The sequence below is a fragment of the Lissotriton vulgaris genome, chromosome 7 (genome assembly GCF_964263255.1).
Source record: "Lissotriton vulgaris chromosome 7, aLisVul1.2, whole genome shotgun sequence".
Classification (NCBI taxonomy): domain Eukaryota; kingdom Metazoa; phylum Chordata; class Amphibia; order Caudata; family Salamandridae; genus Lissotriton; species Lissotriton vulgaris.
The window spans coordinates 1,111,671,084-1,111,693,770 of NC_141695.1; the positions used below are offsets into that span (position 1 = coordinate 1,111,671,084).

At 46.2% G+C, this 22,687-nt stretch overlaps 1 pseudogene; it reads right to left on the reverse strand.

Annotated features, from left to right (window-relative positions):
* Positions 1–1,152: 1,152 nt before the first annotated feature.
* On the reverse strand, positions 1,153–20,440 carry LOC147702995 (uncharacterized; annotated as a pseudogene).
* Between the last annotated feature and the right edge of the window lie 2,247 nt (positions 20,441–22,687).

Sequence of the window (22,687 nt, forward strand, 5' to 3'; positions counted from 1 at the left end):
TGCCCCTGTTCTCCCATGTACAGGTCATGAGATCTCTCTCTCTCTCTCTCTCCCTCTCTGCGCGGCTCTGGTCCTGCACGCACCCTGTCCCCCCCCCCTTCTCCTCGCATGAACAAGTCATAAACCCTCTTCTTACGCAAAGCCCTGTCCTTGAGGGTCACGGCCGCGCCTGACCAGCACCTCCTTCCCTTCCATGAATGTCCCTCTGTTGACAAGCCTTCCCTCCGCGCTCGATTGTCCACGCAGACATGAATACCCCTCCTTTGATAACCCCCTTCCCCCAAGCCCGGCTGACCACACATGTCCGAGGCCATCGCCTATGCCAGGAGATACCATTTACTGCCCTTATTGTATGCCTAGCCACCCCACCCCCCTGGGCCATGATCAGGCGTACATCCTACCAAAGCACTCAGCTGCGTGATTGCCCTCCCCACTTATCAGCAGGTCTAAAGGTCCCCATTGTGAGCATATGTGGAGTAGGATCACCACGAGGATTATAGGGATGACCTTCTTGTGCGTCATACCGTTCTGATTGTATCACCAACTGTTTTGTAAAGGTATAAAAGCACGAGTCTCAAGCTCACTTGGCAGAGCACCTCCCGAAAGACACTGTGTTTCGTGTCCGAAATGACTGGCTCTCCTCATGAGTAATAAACTCTGTTCGTGATTCCTGCCTCCAGCGCCCGTCTCTTTATTTTGGTAATTACTCAACATGGGAACTAAGAGGCGGTTTGCGCCAGCAGCCTGGGCATCGATGGGAATATGGTTGCATTTTCCACAGTTGCAGAGGATCAATGTATTCCTTGCTTATTTTTGGCAGTCCGCTCTGAATCTTAGGTTTTAAATCTCTTAGAAAGCATCCGTTGCCTGCAAGGTAGAAGAGGGTCATAGCATCTTAAAACTAGAAAAGGGCAAACTAGAAGTCGGATAAAGAATAACACATTCCTAGCCTTATGGTGCAAGAGGTTCTTTAAATTCTATTATTTAACTTTGGCCAGTACAATATACCCAGTAGTGTGAATATGATATGCAAAAGAAGAAGTAAGCGAGTCACCTTATACTCCCAATATTTAGGTTTAACAGTGTAATGAAGTACCAGATCATAGAGTTGCAGGTATAAAGGTTTAGGGTATAACATAGGAAGATGGGAATCCTCCATGAAAGAAACTCAGAGTATGCGTCAGTAGAGTTTGCTAAAATGCTGAAGGACATAGGAAGGCACTAGATGCTTCAGGGTGGTTTTCATCCACTCAGACAGTCAATTCTGCTTCTGACCACTAATAAACAGGTGTTCTTTACTTGGTTCTTATTTTCTTTGCTGGGCGCTTCTCTGTGCTATTGTGATTTCCACCTTCAACAGCCATTGACCCCAGGGTCTCCATAACATCAGGGCCCACCTTCTCAGCCACCGCCCAAGCCTAGAGGCATAATTCCACACGGTGTGGGGTCCACTCCACTCCTGCGCCTGCTTTGTTCAGTTTACAACAGCTGTTAATCTTGTCCAGGTGTAGCAGGTAATGTTTTAGGGCATACTGAATCGGAGTCAGCCCAGGAATGGACTGAAGTGCCTCATCTGCCATGAATGCTGTCGTTTCTGGAGAGCCTGCAGCCAGCACCGCTGATGCTGTTGCCGGCCCGATAGCCTTCAGCTGGCTGAGCTCGGTGATGGCTGCTCCCACATCAGGAAGAAGCTGAAAGGCCCGCCTAGTGCATGCATCCACGGTTTCACTGGGTTAGAGATCACCATTTGTTGTTCCCCCGAGTCAATTTCCACTCCATTAGTTTCACCAGCTCATTGTGCGTCAGGTGTTTGCCCGTCCTTGAGAGCACAGAGGCGGGCAGCTCTTACTGATACCATTGATCCAGAGCAAGGAGCTTCTTCTGCTTCTGTGCTTTCGCTTTGATAACTGATAAATATCAAAGACTTTTGTCCAAAGTAAGCATGGGCGAATTTTGCGAATCTGGCATACGTGAATTTTGCGAATTTGCGAACTCGCAATCTGCAAAATCCGCGAATTCTCGCGAATTTGCAGATTTTTTTTTTTTTTCGCAAGGATTTTTGCCAGTTCGCGAGGGTTTTGTACCAGTTCGCAATTGCGAACTTACATGCCGGCTCACCACGGTCGCGATTATGTTGTTTCCACGTCTGGTTCATCATCACAGGTTCCCAGCTCCCTCTGTTTCACCCCTGCCACCCTCTGTTTCACCCATGCCACCTGACATGAATTAATTTGGGGTTGATTAATTAATGTGTCACTGTTTTAAAATTCCAGTCTGGCACCTGCTTCCTTATCTGTAATTTGCTTTCTGTTGCAGTGCAATTTTTTTTTCCAGGACCTTTGTGGCCTACTTGTAGCTATTCTATGAGCCTGCTGTGAGGGTCAGAGCAGGGTCATACAATTGTTGCAACTAGCCACTGAACTGGGAATTTGCGGATTTTTTTTTGTGTGTTCGCAAGGATTTCTGCCCTTTCGCGAGGGTTTTGTACCAGTTCGCAATTGCGAACTTACATGTCGGCTCGCAACGGTCGCGATTATGTTGTTTCTACATCTGGTTCATCATCACAGGTTCCCAGCACCCTCTGTTTCACCCCTGCCACCCTCTGTTTCACCCATGCCACCCTCTGGTACATCAATGCCACCCTCTGGTTCATCATCACTGTAGATTATGGGGGGAAAAAGCAAGCACACCTGCCCTGCTTCAACTGACATGAATTAATTTGGGGTTGATTTATTAATGTGTCACTGTTTTAAAATTCCAGTCTGGCACCTGCTTCCTTATCTGTAATTTTCTTTCTGTTGCAGTGCAATTTTTTTTCCAGGACCTTTGTGGCCTACTTGTAGCTTTTCTATGAGCCTGCTGTGAGGGTCAGAGCAGGGTCATACAATTGTTGCAACTAGCAACTGAACTCTGGAGGGGCCCCAGTCAGGAAGCACTACAGGGTATGGTTACTAATGATGAGTTTGAACTTTTGCACCTGCTGAATGCTTTCACTTTTGCAAAACTCGTTTTTCTGCAGAACAGCATTACAGCAACTGTAATGCCCCAAACAAGCTTACTTGTGAAAGTTGATTTCTAATCCAAAAGTGATCCAAAGAAAGTCAAAACGCCTCAAATCCAAAAAAGTGCAGGCAAATGTCAACCTGAGGAGTTATTCAGATAAAAATCATCATTTTCAGAAGGTCTATGCTGCTTGCTAGTGGATTTCTTGTGCAGAATTGCAATTTTTTTAATTTCGCGAGTGCGAGATTGTTGCTGCCCGCCGCACCTACATGTTCGCAATTGCGAACTTACACCGCACGCCGCAAAATTGTATCACCAAGAAAAAAAAATCCGCTGCGTGCGAATTTGCGGATTTTCGGTAAATTCGCGAGCGTTCGCGGATTGCGAATTTACCGAAAATCCGCAAAATCCGCAAGCGTAACGGATTTTCCGCCCAGGCTTAGTCCAAAGGTTGGCATCTTCTCAGGCATAGAGGCCACCACGCAATGGCAAAATCACAGTGACCTCTGACATGGCCTTGTGACGTTGGCGACCAACCAATGTGTTCCAGTGTTGTTGCCTACAAAAAAGCCCAGTCCTATTAAAAACCTAAAATAGTGGTGTTAACATGATACTGATGTATGTTAATTTCTTTTTCCTCCGGATTCTATGAAGTCTATGTGCAGGGATGAAGGCTGGCCATCACTGGACAACAGAAGTATGAGAAAGAATCTGGCTACAAAGATTTGCAATACTGGAAGAGGACTAAAGAAAACTCTGAATCTAAAAACTAAAATTGAAGTTGCTGGCTTTCATTAAGCCTTATTGTAGTATTCTGGCATTTTTCCCCTCTTGAACAGTGTCCTGGATTTTTAGGTCTCGCCTGTCGATGCGCATGCGCATCGAGCAAGCGAGACTATGGGGGCTTATCCACTCTTTATCCAACTTGCAAGGAATCATGGCGATTCCTTGCAGTGCCCGTGACTTTTAAGCTCAAGCGCGTGCACATCAGTTCCCTCAGCCGCACTCCAGGCCCCTGATGCTTTCACACCTCCTCCCCGCTCCGCCCCCTCCCCTGCCCGCCGTCTGTTCGCCGTCTGTTCCCTCAGCCGTCTGTACCCTGCTGCTTAGCACCCTCTCCCCCGCTCCGCCCCCTCCCCGCCATGTCGCATTTCTCCTCCCCCCTCCCCACAGCAATGCCCTCCTAACAACACACAGTGCTCCCTGATGCATGTGAATCCACAACCTTCCCTTTGAAGGCACGCCCTCTATAACATCTCCACACGTGTGTTGCTGGTTGCTGTAACGCAATAACACTCAGTCATCCTCGTGTCGTATGTTCTTTGGCTGGCACAACGAGAGCATCGGAAGCAAACAGAAACCGTTGGCAGCGTACCTTCCCCTTCTTCAGAAATAAGTGTTTTGCTTAAAAGTACTTCACAGCGTTACAACGCAGGTTTTCAGCACCACCGACAGCATTTCTTACTCCATGTCTCGTGCTTGGAATGTGGGGCACGTGCTTCTGGCGTCTACTCTACGGGCCTCTCACCGAGTTCACATGATATCATTTTAAATCGCACCGTTTACTTTGGTTTGGGTATCATGATTCACGAAGAAGATTGTTTACACGGAATTTAGCAAGCCTGGTGTTCCTTTTATGGAGAACATCGGATTAAGCAAAATACAATGAACTTGTTTGTTCTGTTCGTTTGTCATGATGCTTTGATTACTTAACACCATTATCAAGTTTAGAGACTAATTAACTAGCAAAAAAGAAATCAGACCAAGGAAACTAGTTTATTGTAATCTCCAATTCAAATTGTGTATTCTAGGAAATAGTTTAGAGATATGGCATTATTATCTTGAACGATTTGGATTTTTTGAAACCATATATTTGTTTCAGCCTCACTCACCCTCAACCCCTCACCCTCACTCACCCTCAACCCCTCACCCTCACTCACCCTCAACCCCTCACCCTCACTCACCCTCAACCCCTCACCCTCAACCCCTCACCCTCACTCACCCTCACCCTCACTCACCCTCAACCCCTCACCCTCACTCACCCTCAACCCCTCACCCTCACTCACCTTCACTCACCCTCACTCACCCTCAACCCCTCACCCTCACTCACCCTCACCCTCACTCACCCTCACTCACCCTCACTCACCCTCACCCTCACTCACCCTCACCCTCACTCACCCTCACTCACCCTCAACCCCTCACCCTCAACCCCTCACCCTCACCCTCACTCACCCTCAACCCCTCACCCTCAACCCCTCACTCTCACTCATCCTCACTCACCCTCAACCCCTCACCCTCACCCTCACTCACCCTCAACCCCTCACCCTCACTCACCCTCACTCACCCTCAACCCCTCACCCTCACTCACCCTCACTCACCCTCACTCACCCTCACTCACCCTCACCCTCACTCACCCTCACCCTCACTCACCCTCAACCCCTCACCCTCACTCACCCTCACCCTCACTCACCCTCACTCACCCTCAACCCCTCACCCTCACTCACCCTCAACCCCTCACTCTCACTCACCCTCAACCCCTCACCCTCAACCCCTCACTCTCACTCATCCTCACTCACCCTCAACCCCTCACCCTCACCCTCACTCACCCTCACCCACCCTCAACCCCTCACCCTCACCCTCACTCACCCTCAACCCCTCACCCTCACTCACCCTCACCCTCACTCACCCTCAACCCCTCACCCTCACTCACCCTCATCCCCTCACCCTCACTCACCCTCACTCACCCTCACCCTCACTCACCCTCACCCACCCTCAACACCTCATCCTCACTCACCCTCACCCTCACTCACCCTCAACCCCTCACCCTCACTCACCCTCACCCTCACTCACCCTCACCCTCACTCACCCTCAACCCCTCACCCTCAATCCCTCACCCTCACTCACCCTCACCCTCACCCTCACTCACCCTCAACCCCCCACCCTCACTCACCCTCAACCCCTCACCCTCACTCACACCCACCCTCACCCTCACTCACCCTCAACCCCTCACCCTCACTCACCCTCACTCACCCTCACTCACCCTCACTCACCCTCACTCACCCTCACTCACCCTCACCCACCCTCACTCACCCTCAACCCCTCACCCACCCTCACTCACCCTCAACCCCTCACCCTCACTCACCCTCAACCCCTCACTCACCCTCACCCTCACTCACCCTCACCCTCACTCACCCTCACTCAGCGCAACCACAGCATCTTCACTAAATATATTTAATAAACTTTAAGCTATTGGCAATATAAAATAAAATCCATTTTATTTACGTATTAATTATTAATTGTTTTTTAAAGCCATTGATTTTTTTTACATCAATACATATAAGTCACATATAAGTCCCGTTAATACAAAACATGTTGCTTTACAAATGCTAGAGGTGTCACATTTACAAAAATTATAACTATTGGCTTTGTAAAGAAGAAAGCTATTAATTTAGCTATTTAGAAAAAACACATAAATAAAAAACAAAAAAATAAATAACACCTATAGCTCAAACTTTACTACTGCGAGACCTATTGCATTTCCAATGCTTGTCTCTATGTACTCTTGTTCAGTATCCTGGCTTCTATGGGGCCAAAGGTGTGTTTTAGATCACAAAAATTAAATGTTAACACGTCCCCTTTGATGCTTTTTCATTTAACCATTACTTTTTCAGTCTTTTGCCACTGGTCACCACATTAAACAGCTTCAGTTAATGCTCTGTACCTCAAAGTAAGGCAAGTCCCAGTGAGTCAGGAGTATGGGAGTAGCTGCACAAGTTGTTATTTTTATCTGAATGCAAAGTATAACATTGTTGAAGCCACTACTTTTGTATGCATATAGTATTTCTACAGCACAAAGCTAGCCAAAAGGAATGTTTCTAAGATTTATTTTGTACAGTGTCCCCATCTCACGCTAGAGTTTAAAAAGTAATCTTTCCAGAGTAGGAGAATATTGATCTTATAATTGGGACCAGTTTTGTTTTTGATTTGCTTACGTTTTATAATGCAGACTTGATGCAAAATCTTTTCATAAACCAGAGCAAATTGGTATTTGTTACAACCCTCATCCACAATGGGAAAAGTTTCAGGTTTTTCTAGGCATAGTATTTTTTTGTACAGCAAGGGGGCCCTTCCAGTACAAAACCTAAGCTAGACTCTTGCAGGCACCTTTGCACCATAGTGCAAATGTGTGTGCATGGTGCAGTGGTGCAAGGAAGATGGGTAGACATGGCACTTTCCTGCTCTCACCATGTGATGCAACGCAGCAAATTTGGGTGTTGCGCTGCGTTGAGTGACACTTGTGTAAATCCAGGCCTTACTTTAGAACTCATGACATTGCAAATAATTCATGATATTGTATAAAGAAGACATATTACATCCAAGATGCCTGTTTTAGGAAGGTTTATTGAGGCGATCCTCTAACTATTTCTAACTATTTCCCTACCAGCAAATCCATACTCCTAAACTAATAGTGGGACCCTGCAAGGGAATACTGGCAGTCGGCTAATGTGCCTGTAACATGGAATTTTCAAGGTGTATCCAGCCCGTAATGATGTATTAGTGATCCACAGCCACTCTAAGTTATTCATTAAATCACCTGGGAGCTATGAAAACTTGGCCTGCCGTTGGCATAAAATCCTGCAAGAGTATTCCATAAACATCCTAAAGACCTTATGTAGTCATTGTCTAGTAATCCATGCTCATTCTGTAGTCGTCCTAATATAATCCTAAACAATCTATGCTCATTTTTTAGTTATCATTAAATCATCCTGAAATTATCATGGGATCATTCCAGAGAAATCCACTTCCATCCTAAATTCCTGAAATGGATGTGGGCAATTCGTATGAACAAATTAAAATTATTGAACACCCCATCAGTTTAATTCTGTTTTTAAACTTTGATTGTCTAAAAACTACAAATGTATTGTAAATCCAGTTCTATTTTTTTAATGTGTTTTTAATTCATTATATTTATGCTCTTAAATAAAGTGTATGGAACAATCAGAAGATGGGATCAACTTAGAAGCAGAACATATAAGAACATCCTTCAGATTGTGTAGAATATCAGATGAAATAATTCCATTACTGTATTATGGATCTGATGCTGTGATTTTATTTTTTTATTCCATGTTGTTTTTAAATATGTCGTCTTTTATGACTTTTGATTTGATTTGATTTAAGTACAGGGATCACCAGTGGATACTGGGTGTTCATTTATGATCTATTTTACTTTTACTAAATTTGATTTGTGATGGTCCTGACAGTGGTCTAGTTGGCCCTGTCATATGTAAACAATTCCCTTTGTAACTATCATCTACTGCGAGGTGGCATCATGTATACCTAGATGAAGGGCCCAACAAATACCAGCGGAACCTCAGAGACTTCCAAGCCCCCATCTTCTTGGGATAGCAATCTGTGCCTAATCACCTCACCTCCCGGATGGCACATTAGTTCAGTTATCTTCACCCGACGTCTGGAATATGTGCCCCCTCTACGTAATTCTACTTCTCCTCACCACGGTCTTCCTAGTAACACCCTTCTCTTATCCCCCCACCCTCATCCTCCTCATTGTCCCAATACGTCCACCACTCGAGTTAAGGCTGGAAGTAACTGCTACAAAATCATTTATCCTCCCAACCAGACGAAAGCTTCAGTAAAACGTTTGAAGCATAACACTATTGAACGTTTCCCTGAATCCCTTTTTGTTGATCAATTTTTTGTGCCTTTGGGACCGGGACCGGGTGAAGTAACTACCACCTACTGCCACAGTGAAAGACGTTCCTGTGCCTGCCTGCATCTCGCCGCACCCACTTCGCGGGTGCCGCTCCGTGGCTTTGGACTCTAGAGGGAGCCGCTGCTTGCTTTGGGTGTTGTGTGTGCCGACTGGAGGCGAGAGGGCTAGTCTGAAGACCGTGGTGAACGCTGCAGGGACTCCAAGTACCAGGAGTCCCTGCCTGACCCGATCCAGCTGGTCACGCGTTCGGCTGCAAGCCCCGCCCGCACATCACTATTAAATCTCCAGTGCTCACTACCGCAACTGGGATTCTTTGTGCCTTTTGGACCGGGACCGGGTGAAGTAACTACCACCTACTGCCACAGTGAGAGACGTTCCTGTGCCTGCTTGCATCTTGCCGCACCCGCTACGCGGGTGCAGCTTCGCGGCTTTGGACTCTAGAGGGAGCCGCTGCTTGCTTTGGGTGTTGTGTGTGCCGACTGAAGGCGAGAGGGCTAGTCTCAAGAACACGGCAAATGCTGCAGGGACTACAAGTACCAGGAGTCCCTGCCTGACCCGATCCAGCTGGTCACGCGTTCGGCTGCAAGCCCCGCCCTCGGCCGCCTCAGGTGCTACTTAACAGTCCCTGACCTCCGCTTCGAGGGAGCGTGCAGGAGCGTCCCAGGAGAAGCCCGGGACAAGGGCGGGACCGTTCAAGGCCGTCACAGGCCGGATTAGGCCGGGCTGGACCACCCCCTTATATCTTGTCTATTTTGGAATCCTGCTTTGCCTTGCAAGCTCAGTTTTATATTCCCTTAGTGCATCGATATTGTTGGGGGACGTTTGCTCTACTCAGCTGTCTTGCTGCCCATGCCCATGACTACTAGATCTGGAAAGGGTAGGAAGGTGGGGGGGGCGGGAGTATAAATGAGACTTTGGACAATTTTATAACTCGAGCCTTCTCTGTGTTAGAGAAGGAAATTGCTTCCACTGAACGTAGATTGTCTCTTGAACCTCTCTCTCACAAGCGTTCCTCCTTAGGGGCCTTAGCACAAATAACATCTCCAGCTAATAATACTATGCGTGGTGTAGGAGTGCCCCAGGCCCCAGAGCGTGATAGCATAGGTGCCATCAGGGCTAGCCTGGATAGGCTGAATGGGGTAGTTGCCTCAAGGTTAGAGTCTCCTGCTTCCTTCGAGCCGCCAGAGTCCCCTTCACCATCGGTGCCACCTTTAGTTCCTATGGCTGATAATACTCACCCCCCAGTCTCTAGTGTTGCTTGCACCTCCCACCCAAAAGGGAAAATAGTGGGTGGCGGGGGTCCCAGATTTCCTGCCCTCAAGAGGAAAAGATTTGCCATCAACCCAAGGGGTGGGCCGCCCAAACTCTCTAAAAAGTTTAAAGCTAAACATACTAGTGGTGGTGAGGAACTTGCGGTGCCGGGGAGGGTTTATTCTTTGATTCCATCTGCAGAAGTCAGCATGACCCCTACCCAGCCCAACCCAGCTTCACATCCGGAGGGTCTAGCAGTGAGCACTCCTCCCTCTGATCTGCCTTTGCCCTCTCCCCCCATAGAGCAGATTGAGAAGTTAGTAAGGTCCTTGATCCTCCCCGTATTACAAAGGGTTAAGGATATTGCAGATCGTTTAGACAGATTTGAGCAGTCAACCTTGGACAATTTTTTCTCTCTCAAATCCCTGTTGAAATTACAGGCTAAAAACAACTTGAGAGAGCGCGAGCAGGTCAGATCTCATGGAGACGCTTTAGCTCCTGAGGTTGTACCGCCTCAACTCACCACTAAAACGGCTTGCTCTTATGGGTCTGCGCAGCAGGCTGCTGTACTGGTTGACCCAGTTTTTACTTCTCCTGCCATGCTCTCACCCAACATCAGTGTCCCAAAGGTTCAGGGTCAACATCCAGCTAGTCCTGCTTCCCTAGTTACAAACCCTAAAGGACCTACTATCACGTGGGCGAAAGCACCGCGCTCCAGGAAAGACCCTAAAGTCCTTCCGGAACAACCCAGTAGAAATAGTCTTAAGTCCGCACCTACCACCCAGCAGCCCTTTCAGCCTTCTATTGAGGCTGCTAGACTCCCCCCTGTAAACCTTTCACCAGATTGTCAGCCCTATGTTGCTGTTCTTACTAATGTCCCGCCACTGAAGGCTGACCAGCATGAACCTTACCAGGCGCTAAAAAATAAAGCCATGCACTGGTTAAGAGTGAATAGACCTCTGCCTAATGAGTTGGATGGCCTGATACTAAATGTTAGGAGGGTAGGGTGGGTAGGAAATGGACACAAGCATCTCCAGGGGGATTGCGTGGTGGTGAATTTTAAGGATGCCAGGGTTGCTCCATTCATCTGCAACCAGCAGCAAGGCTATGGAGGGGAGGGTATTGGATTAGTGGATTTGAGCTATTTTTATGCTAGACCGCTAGGCTCATCAATTGTTAGTCACCAAGGGTGGGGAGGGAGGTATGGATCATTTCTTCCGGAGAACCACCACTACTCTTTTTCTTATCCACCATACGCTTGGCCAGAGAACCACACAAGGGCGTTTGGGTACTGAATTAATACTTGACCCCGGGACACACCCTTTCGTCTGAGTGCAGCAGCTGTTCCTACGATCTGTGTCCCGGAAATATCTAGTGACAACCTTCAATCGCAGCCTGATTCAGGCAGTCCCTCTAACTCTACTCCCCTATTCCTTAGGCAGCCACTAGACTTGACATGTGGTTTCGCCGCTACCTACATTGGGAGGTCCATGAGGGATGGCTCACCACTAACTACTTCTGGGCGGGCGGGTAAACTCGGGTCTGAGCCCCGCACGGAGCCGGCTGTGGCGGATCCAATTTTCAGGATTCTCAGCTGGAATGTTGCGGGCATCTCTAGGAAGCTGGACCTTCCTGATTGGAATACCCTTGTGGAGGCCTACTCAATCTGCATTTTCCTAGAAACGTGGAGCAGGGAACCCTGCCACAAGGTGGGGTACTCATCGTTCTTTATACCCGCAGTTCCCTCCTCCTCAGGGAAGGGTCGCCCCTCAGGGGGCCTTCTCATATGGGTTGACGTCTCGCTTGGGTGTAAAGTCGTGCAGCACGCAACCAATTCCCCTGACCTACTTAGAATTTCACTAAAGGGGCCCCAGAGAGGGCTTACCCTGGACATCATCAATATTTATGCTAGGGGGTCGAAAGGAGGCTTGCAGTCACCCACAGTTACAGGCTTGGAGGATCTTCTTAGACAGTGCCCGGACAGATCACATGTCCTGGTTGCAGGGGATTTTAACCGCACGTTTGAGCGCCTTGCTACGGAGGACATCCTGGGCTTTGCCGAAGAAGATGCCAGGAGCGGAATACCCACATTAACTATTCCACCCATTAGGAGGTGGTCCCAACGGGCCATACAACTTAATTCCCTGACCCTGGAATATGGCCTGAGGGCTGTGAACGGGAGGAAGCCCTCGGATCCTATGGGAGCCCACACCTACAATAGGGCGTATCACACGTCGAGGATAGATTACATCCTCCTCGACGTAAATCTGTGGAGCTTTGTGAGGGATATGGTGGTTTCACCTACAGTTGACAGTGATCAAATCCCCTCTCTTTGACTCTGCGCCCTTTGTGGCCCGGGGAACCAAGTGCGCGCATGCCCTCTAATCTAGCCTACACTTCAGTAGTAGGACCCACTAACTGTGGGAGGCGCCTGAAGTGGTGCAGTGTCGCCATGGATGAGGGCAAAATGCTAGCTATAGGGGTGCTCCTAGCAACTGCACAGTCCAAATTGGACTTGTCCACCCAGACACCCAGTGAAGTGACAGCCCTTTTCTGTAATATAACCAATGCTCTGGGTAAATTCTTCCTTCTCCCAGTTAGAGATCCTCCAGTCGGGAAAGACAAGAGACTAAAGAACCAACCAGGCTGGTTTACCAAAAAATGCAGGGAGGAAAAATCTGCTTTGAATATTGCCGTTAAAAGCAAATCCCCGTCAGAGATTAGGTTTGCTATGAAAAAGTATACCCAGATCATTAAAGCAGCTAAGAAAGAGTAGGAGGATAGGTATTGGTCTGATCTTATGGAAGCAAGTGCTGGTAGAGATTCTAGAGGGTTCTGGAATCTAATTAGAATTAGGAACTAACCAGATCTCACTCTAATTACATGCAACATCCCAGCCCAAACCTGGTATAACCACTTTCTCTCCCTTTACACCTCTGATGAGATGAATCCCCAGACAATCTTAAATAGCAATTAATCAACTGGTAGGGAGGAGGAAAGAAAAAAATGGTGTCCGTTTATTTCCCCATGGTGAGTATGAAATTAATCAAAAGAAAAAGGACACTTGTAACAGTTCTAAACCATTGTTAGAAGAGTAAATGAAACACCCTCAAAAACTCAAGGGGGCATATTATCAAGCCTGTGCGCTAAAATTTTCGCCGCTTTATCGGCCGAAAACGGCCGATAAAGCGGCGATAATGGGCTTGATAATATGCTCTGTGGAATTCCAATCGAAGCCCATGTTAGATGTCTTCACATCTAACATGTGCTTCGATTGGAATTCCATAGAGCATATTATCAAGCCCATTATCGCCGCTTTATCGGCCGTTTTCGGCCGATAAAGCGGCGATAATTTTAGCGCACAGGCTTGATAATATGCCCCAATGTTTTTCGGAAAAGCGGTATATATGTTTTATCCGCCCCACATTGATGTTCTGGCAGTTATCATTAGATGTTCCAATACGTGCTCAGTGCCAGCCTCATCCAGAGGCACCTCTGGTTTAGAATGCAGTGTCCAGAGATTGAGGGTTACCCCCACAAAAAGTGAAAAGCAAAACAAAAGTTTTTGGTAGAAAGGAAAATGTTAAAAAGTGAAAGTCACCCTGATGCTTTAATGTCAGGTGAGGTTCTGCTGTCATAAAATGTAATGGTACTACAGGAAGATCGAGTTATTGGATCTTTTAGTATTATAATGGGCTTGTCGACATGTTTCAGCTCCTTTTGGCCCTACGGGGTCTGTGGAGCTTTCGTCAGGATTAACATACATAAATTCTTCTACTCACACGACTTGTGTAGTATACTTAAGTGTTCGCTTTCTGGCACTCAGTTATGAGAACTTGCTCTCCACAATCTGTAATAAAAGAGAGAGAGACATACAACAGTACACAAATTCATTTGACTGTCTTATTGATTGGGGGGGGGGGACAAAAGAGGAGGAGCGTTAGTATCATCCTTCTAGTGTCAGCGTTTATCGCTGAAGAGTTGGTTTGGAAGGGATTTGTTGGGCAGTGGATTAAAATTCTCGAGCTAGATACGATTGTGCAAGTTTCATCATTATCTTGAAATAAATGGTGGAATGGCAGTATTATCGGTTGTGTCTCATTCACCCTACATCTGAAAAGGCATTAAACGGCTGATATGTTGTATGCCTATTATCATGGGGTTCGTTGCTGGGTAATTTCTAGTGTACTCTATGACGATATCTTCAGTACAAGTCAGTCTACTCGTTAACTAGTTGGTGCCATTGTGTTTCTACAGATTGGTTCTCTAACTTGCTGGTGCTGTTGTGTTTCCGTAGGTTGTTTCCCCAAATTGATCGAGCCTACGTGTCTTTAATCAACAGTATTCTCCTACATTAGAAAGAGGTTTTGCGGAGAGGAGGTAGTGCTGAATGATGTCGTTCACAATTAAGAACACTCTCACGGTCGTTCCTACCTGTCTGTAAAGAGTCGGATTCTCCATCTAGGGGGATGCCGCTTCTTTAAGCGCAGAGCTGGGGACAAGGAGGTAGATCGTTAGAAACCCCACTTTTGCGTCTTACCCGTTCTCCAGGAGTAGAAGCGGAGCCGCCATTACCCGCATGGTGTGTGCTTCTGTGGCTTGTGCTGACTCTGCCCCCGGACGTCAGGCCTGCGTGTCGGTCTCATATTTAAAGGGCCATGCGCGTTATTTGGAAGGAGGGTATTTTTTGCTTGGGAATAACTTTGTGTAGTTTTTACGACTTTAATGCACAATTGTGACTCCGAACAGCGAGAAAGATGGTTGCAATATCAGATCACCTGGGCAAGGCCTACAATTCACTAGTTTTGCTACAATGTAGGTTGAAATGCTATTCTCTTTTCAGACTGGATGTCATATGGGACTTTTCTTGACTCTATTAGGCACATATAGTTAGCAAATATTGTTATTTTGGTGAATTGGTGCCATGGTACATTGTCATTAAGACCCTGTTGGTAGGTTTTAAGACGGTTCACCCACCTCTGTTCCTTTTCGTAGAGTATTCTCTCTGAATTCTGTGACTTTTCTGGTAACATTTCTATCACAGTCCAATGCAGATCGTCACAAGAGTGGTTCATTTCTACGAAGTGCGAACATAATTTCGTGGTGTTCTTTTTCAATCTAATGTTGCTTCTATGTTCCCCAATTCTTGTTTTGTCTTTTCGACAGGTCATCCCTATGTATTTCTTGTTACATGGACAGCTTACCATGTAGATAACATGGATTGAATTGCAATTTGTATGCTGTCTTTGCGCCCATAATAGGGTCTCTGATAGTTGCAATGTTTTTGATGCTGTGGTTGTTTTGCATGCCACACATGTGCCACAAGGATAGTGTCCTGTTATGGGTGTCATTGAGACATCTCTTGTTTCGGCTAGTGATTTCTTTTTTGTAGGTCGTGTGTGTACCAATACGTCCTTCAGATTTGTTGTTCTTCTATTAGAAAATCTTGGTTTGGGCCAATCAAATCTCCCGGTATTCAATATGTGCCAATTTTTATTTACCAGTTTTTGTACTTCATAGGTGGAGGGGCAGAAAGTTATTACACAGGTGGTTAAATTTGGTACTTCTTCTTTTTGATGGATTTGCAGGAGACAGTCTCTCGGCTGGTTATTCGCTCTTTTTCTAAATTTAGAAATTGTTTTCTTGGTGTTGTTTTTTAATTTCTCACTAAGTTCTTGGGCCTGCATCTTGTAGTCTTCATCTTTGCTGCAGTTTCTTTTGAGCCGTAAAAATTGGCTATATGGGAGATTGTCTCTTAGTGGCTTCGGATGATAGCTCTTATAGGATAATAGGCTATTTTTAGCCGTTGGCTTGTTGTAAGTTCTGGTTTGCAAGGTGTTGTTTTCTGGGAAAATTGTAAGGTCCAGAAAATCTTGTTGTGTATTGTTAGATGTGTAAGTAAATTTTAGCCAGGGATCCAGTCTATTAAGCCAGTCTATGAAAAGTATTAGGTCCTGTTCAATATCCCAAATTAAAAGGATATCGTCAATGTATCTCTTCCAGTATAGGATACTGGAAGAGAAAGGGTTTGATTCATTTAGGACAGGGGTCTCCAACCTTTTCTGTAGTGAGAGCTACTTCGGAGCAGTGAAAATCGATGTGAGCTACTGAAGGTTAGGCAACTTGCGCATTTTTTAGAGAGACCCCCCAGCGCCCAGTTTCATTGACTTTCAGCCTAATTTCTTCCCAGCCCATACTGTGGTTTGAACAAAAGGGGCCAGTCTCCCTCTTTTAAAGCTATAGACAGCTGCAGGTTGTGCTACCTGAAGCAAAAGCTTGTCTTGCTTGGAACCATTCCTGGAAAGTGTAAAGAAATACTGAACAGAGGCGGCTGGTCCATGGGGGCGTTTGGGCGCCGCCCCCCCTGTTTTCTCGCCGTGCGAGAAGGCAAACAAAGATAGTTATTATTACTACCATTTGTTTCTGCCTTGCCTTCTCGCACGGCGAGAAAGCAATATTTTCTGTGTGGGCGGTGTTACTCGAGGGCAGAGGGGAGCGGCTTGCCCACTGTTGGTAATACTGTCTGTTTGGACAGCCTGAGAGGCTACCCAAACAGACAGTATTAACACAGTAGGCAAGCCGCTCCCCCCTGCCCTCGAGTAACCCCTCCCACTCTCCCCGTCTCTCTGTATGCTGCTGTGCTGCAGCATACAGAGAGAAATGACGTCAGAAGGGCAGCCGGCCGAACCAATCACAGCGCTGGCTGCTGTGGAGGAGAGGGAGGCTGCCTGCCGCCTTCTGATGACGAGCTCAGCCCTAGGAATTTGAATGCAGCGACGGCGGGAGTCGCAAGTCTTGAGTCTAAGTCTGGACTTAACAGGTAAGGTATTTCACTAAGAGCCATGTTTGTGCTCATTGTGTATGTTGCCTTTACAAGTTTTGCTACACTTCCGTTTCAGTTGGAGTGACAGATGTTAGGGGCCGAGACCTCTCCAAACGCCATGTGGCTCTTTTGGTCTTTGCTGATGTGTGTGCTTGGATACTGTGTGTTATTTGGCCGCACGTCTTTGGATAGGATTGGGCTGGGCAGTGACTGCATCTGTTAGCGGCAGCCGCAGGGCAGTGTGTCACAAAACCTTTGACTAGACGCGGCGGTTCGTCTTTACAATACACGGTGTGCCTGCTACATGGCCTGGAGGAGGGTGCTGCAGAGCGCGGGAAAACAACCCCAGAAAGGGCTCTGATCTGTCTGTGGTTGAGGAATGCTCCTTTTCTGTATTTTTGTGTATATTAAAATAATCGGAATTGGTTAGACTCAGTCCCCGGAATGGTATAGCGCACATTCTGCCATATGTATGACCTCATAGCGCTTTTGGCAGTTCATGGAGCTTCCCACACGTTTCGGTGTAACTATGACAGGCAAAGGTCGGGTTCAGTTTGTATAATGCTGTGTACTGGTCGGTCATGTCCCTGGTTAGGAGGCGCCGTGCGTCTTGTTCATTGTTGAGCTGTGGGTGTCGGATTACGGTGTTTGAGGGTAAAGGTCGGCTCCCACATTGTTCTGGTGTTTCCACGCAATAAAGTAACATTTCTAGTAAATTAATGCAGAAAGGTGCTTTCCGCCCTACTACTTTTACCATCTACCAGCCGCCACTGATACTGAAGGATACAAGCCTATGACTGCTATTATGACTAAATCGTTCACACAATGCAAAAGTTAAACCTCAACATATATTCCTTACTAAATGTGAATTATTGGAGTCTAGCTTCAATGTGCAGTCACTAGTTTTCCCCTTCACCATATACTATTTTTTTTATTACAGTTTTAAAATGTCCCATCCTGGTTCAGGTTTAAATAATTTTTAACTAGTTTGATTCATGAAGGGTTTTAATAACTGTTTTCTTTGTGAGGGTGAAAATGAATTTATCTTTATGTAGAATACATATTTTTCAACATGGCCCAATCAAGTGGAAGCTTAACTGAGTTAGTGAAAAAAATACCATTTCAACACTCACAGATGCTTTTGGCCTGGGCAAATTGGAACGTTTCCAGTTCTTCGTAGATAATTGCTATTAATTTGGAGAAGAAAAGTCTCTGAAACCCTGCTTTATTATCAATGATTAAATGTAATAATTAATTAAGCAGAGTTTCACACTTTTTTTTTAAAGCATTTAATGTGCAAGTAAAATCGGCCTTGTCAATGGAGCTATGCAGGGCAGAGGCTCACAATGCATCAGTAAAACAACTTTTGTAAGTATGTGAAACATCTGTTGTTTTTTAACGAATGAAGAGTAAGACTTGCTATTTTCAGTTTTATACAGAGAAGCACTCTTAACAGATACATTTTTTTTCCAAGAGGCAGTGGAACTCAACCTCCAAAATGAGGATTTGACTACTAGAATACTCTGCTACCCAAAGAAACTGCTGTAGTGTTGGTGTGAATTGCCACATGCACTGGGAACAGAGATGTAAGGAATGGGCAAAGTGGGCTCTGGCCCAGAGCCCCACCCATTCAGGCGCCCGATAGAACCAGCTCTGTTCAACAGAGAGCCTTGCCCGGATGACCTTTAATAATTTTTTATTTAAACTGATTGATTTAAATACCATTTTCCTTTAATTTATTTTGAATGTGGCAGATGTGCGAGTCTAATATAGAGTACTTGCAGAGAAATGTTATGTTTCATGCAACATCAATAAAAAAGTTTTTTTTAGAATAGATCGAAAAAGGACATCACATATTAAAAATGGGATGGTGGTACAGAGAATATTTGCAGTAATGTTAGTGAGCTGCTGCTGCATTAAATATTGAAAACACACAACTATCCCTGAATATTAAAAATAAACACATTTGTTAGTTGGACGAGCGTACATATGCTGTCAATGAATTCTCCAAAGAGGGTTTGAAATAGTTAAAACTGGGTCAGAAATTCAAAGCTTCTCCGAAGAGTGGAACAATTTACATTTTTTTACAGGAGTGCAGATGGGGAGAGTTTTCTTAATTTTGTACCTTCAGTAAAGGAAACTGAAACTTGGCAACACCCTGCTTCTCCTGATGTACAAACCAGAGCTGGAAAGCGGGAAAAAACATACATTTTCGATTTAGTCTGTTTAGTCATAATTTTGGCTGTTTTCAAACTGTCAGGCAATGTTGTTTATTTGAGCCGCTTTCAATCATAAACCAGCCGAAATGTAGTTAGCATAAGAGCATTCATAGTTCGGGTTCAGATCGGACACGGCAGGCTCAGACTTGGCTATAAACAAGGCCCAGTCCTTCAAGAGCCCGTGGCATACCAGCGGCTGCATCACGTTTACAGCACACATCATAGCTATAGTCTGGGGAACAGAGCATTACGAGGTTTACTGGCCAGGCCAGTGCTTACCGATAGATGTGCTGCTTAAATGTAATGTGCCAGGTAGAAAATAAAGCGGATGGCGTGGGTTTGCAGCAGGTTAATACTGCTTGCACCACCTGCATGCTAGCAGGCTTTCCAAGGACCTGCTGCTCCACTCCGGCCCACCTGCTGCTCTGCTCAGGCATAACTGCTGCTTCGCTCCGGCACACGTCCTGCAGGATTAACCACTTGGCTGCTAAGGCATTATTTTAGTTTGTATTTAATTTCCATTGAAATCAATATAAAGTCCATGACGAGTTACCCTTGTCATTAGCGGCGAAGAGGTTAAGATCGCGGTGCCAGGCTGTGAAAGGCAGGTGGCTGTGTGCAGAGTTCAGGAACAGCTCATCCTCTTTGGCCTGCCCCGCCCCACCTAACCTCAATTAGGCCAATCTGAGCAGTTGGGTTTGGTGAGGGCAGGCATCGGCTGTGAAAAAAGGACCAAGAATAAAAAAGGACGATAACAGGCTACAAAATTTAGACGGAAGGTGCGAGCTACTCATGGGGGTTCGGCGAGCTACCGGTAGCTCGCGATCGACCGGTTGGAGACCCCTGATTTAGGACATGTTGACTTTCGAATTGGCTTACGTACAGTCCCGCTACCGAGGGCGCGAATGCACTGCCCATGGAAGTACCATGGATTTGTAGGTACAGCTCTCCGTTATATTCAAAGAAATTTTCTTTTAGTGCTAATTTGCAGCATTCAAGGACGAAGTGTCTAGGAGTATTGTGCTGCCAGTCTTCCATGAATAGAACGTCCTCCAACATCTGGATGGTTTCATCTTGGGGTAAGCTGGTATACAGTGATTCCACGTCTAGACCAACAAGGAGCATTGTGTCAGGGTCAAAGGTTTTCTCTGAGATCTGTATTAGTAGATCCCGGGTATCCTTCAGATACGTTTGTGTTTTCTGGACCAGAGGCTTGAGGTACTCATCTGCAAACTTAGACAGAGGTTCTAAAATCGATCCGATACCGGAAACTATTGGTCGTCCTGGTGGGGGGGACCTGTTTTTGTGGGTTTTTGGAAGCGAGTAAAAGTAAGGGGTCTTCGGTTCTTTTGCTAGTAAGTAATCAGCTTCTTTTTTTGAAATCCACATATTTGTTTCTGCTTCATAAACCATTATTGCTATGGTGTTTAGGAGTCTCTCTGTTGGGTCTACAGTGATCTTTTCATAAAATGTGGAGTCTGACAAGGGGGTGAGGCATTGTTGGTTGTAACCCGCCTTACTTAGGATTACAATACCCCCCCCTTGTCTACTGGTTTAATCACTATTTCCTCATTTGATTGTAGAGCCTCTAAAGCCAAGCGCTCTTTCTTGCTCAAGTTTTGAAAGTTTTTTTTCTTGTTTCTTTCCATGTTGTCTACACCTTTCAAGAGTGCTTGTTCGAAAGTCTGTAGCTCTGGGGGAACACTACCTGTTGGAGGATTGAACATTGACTTTCTTCTAAGGGAAGTGTCTCCTTCTTGTGTTGGAGCATTAGTATTTGAAAAGAACGCTTTCAATTTTAGTACTCTGCAGAACTCAGCTAATTCACATTTGAGTTTGAAGGTATCAAGTGGTGGAGTAGGTACATATCCTAAGCCTCTATTGAGGATCTTGATTTGGTCTTCAGATAATTCTGTGTCTGAAAGGTTGACTATCAGTGGTTGCTCTTGCTGGTTGAGGGTTGTGCTGCTGACATGGTCCTTGTTAATATGTTCCTCTGTTGATCTTGCCAGGTTAAGGACTTTTTTCTGCCTCGAGGTTGATTTTGGCCCCTGGATAAAAAAGGCTGTTCTTGTTGTTGTCGGTTTTGTTGTCCTGTCATTTGTTGATTTGCCATTTGTGGCATCTGTTGCATCCATTGGTTGTATGGATCCATCCACCCTCCATATTGTGGGATGAATGGTTGGCAATACGGTACATTGAACCCGGGATAGTATGGTCGTTGCCATCTGTTACCCCTCCTGGGACTTTGGTATCGGTAGCTGGTTCGGCCTCTTTTCGGGGTGTAGTCTTCTGAACTGCTGAGGGAATTATTAGAGGAGTTCTTCCCTGTCAAATCATTATCCGAACCTTGGTCTGGGAAGGCATAGTCTTCCTTTGTGTAGGGGTGCATCCGCTCTTGGCTGAACTTTTTTAGGTCTTTACCCAATTTCTGCAGTTTTCTTTGCATTATGAATTCTTGTGTCTCTTCCATCTCCTTTGTTATCTCTTCTAGTTTCTTTTTGTAAACTAGTGGGTTGCTGCCTTTCTTTAGTTCATTCTCGCAAGCTTGGATCTCAACTAATAATGCTTCCTAAATAGCAGGCTTTACACAGCTGAATCCCCAGGGGATACATTAGGAGATCAATTCACCCCTAGAGAAGTTGAGAGTGTAATAAAATCCCTGGTGCCCCTTAAAGCTGCTGGACCTGATGGGTTACCAGGTGATCTGTTGCGTGCTAACCACAAAGAATGGGGGAAGCTGGTCTCTTCTTTGCTCAATGCCATTAATAACGGTGCACCTGTCCCTGAATCTTAGAAAGGGGCGGAGGTCGTCCCAATATTTAAAAAGGGGTGCCGGGACGATCCCGCCAACTGTAGGCCTATAAGCCTTATTGACTCAACTCAAAAGGTGGTGGGCAAAGTGATTTTGGGGAGGGTGCTCCAGTGGGTAGACGACAATAACATTCTGTCGGACTACCAAGCTGGCTTTCGATCCGGAACAGGGACCATAGAACAAGCCTTTAGACTGGTCCTTCTTTATTGGAAGGTGGTGGTGCTGGGCAAGGGCAGTCTTTATCTGGCCTTTATAGACCTGAAGACTGCCTTTGACCTAGTACCAAGGGAGGAGCTGTGGAGGGTTTTGTCTGAGATGGGGTTGCCGCCGTATATCCTGTCCCTATTGGTGAGGCTCCACGCTGATAATTTTGCGCAGGTGCGGTGGGGCACGCATGGTGAAAAAACTGACAGGATCCCAGTGGGAAGGGGTGTCCGACAGGGATGTGTGCTTGCTCCCACTGTTCTCTCTTTATGTGAACGGAGTGGTTGAGCACCTGCTTAGAGTTTCTGCAGATGCACCGTCCCTGGTGGGCAAGCGTATCCCCTCATTACTCTTTGTTGACGATACCCTCCTTATCTCAAAGACTCCAATGGGTCTGCAGAGCCTCCTTAACAGCTTCCAGGAGTTTTGCTCACATAGGGGCTTGATTATCAACACCAATAAAACCAAATACTTGGTTTTGAACCCGCCTAAAAAATTGGGTCGTCCCCCGGTGCTGAACTCCGTACCCTTGGAGAGGGTGGCCGAATTCGACTACCTAGGAATCCGCCTAACGGACTCAATACACTGGAATTCGCACATCCAAAAGATTATACTTGGCCATAAAAGGGTGGGCGGTGCAG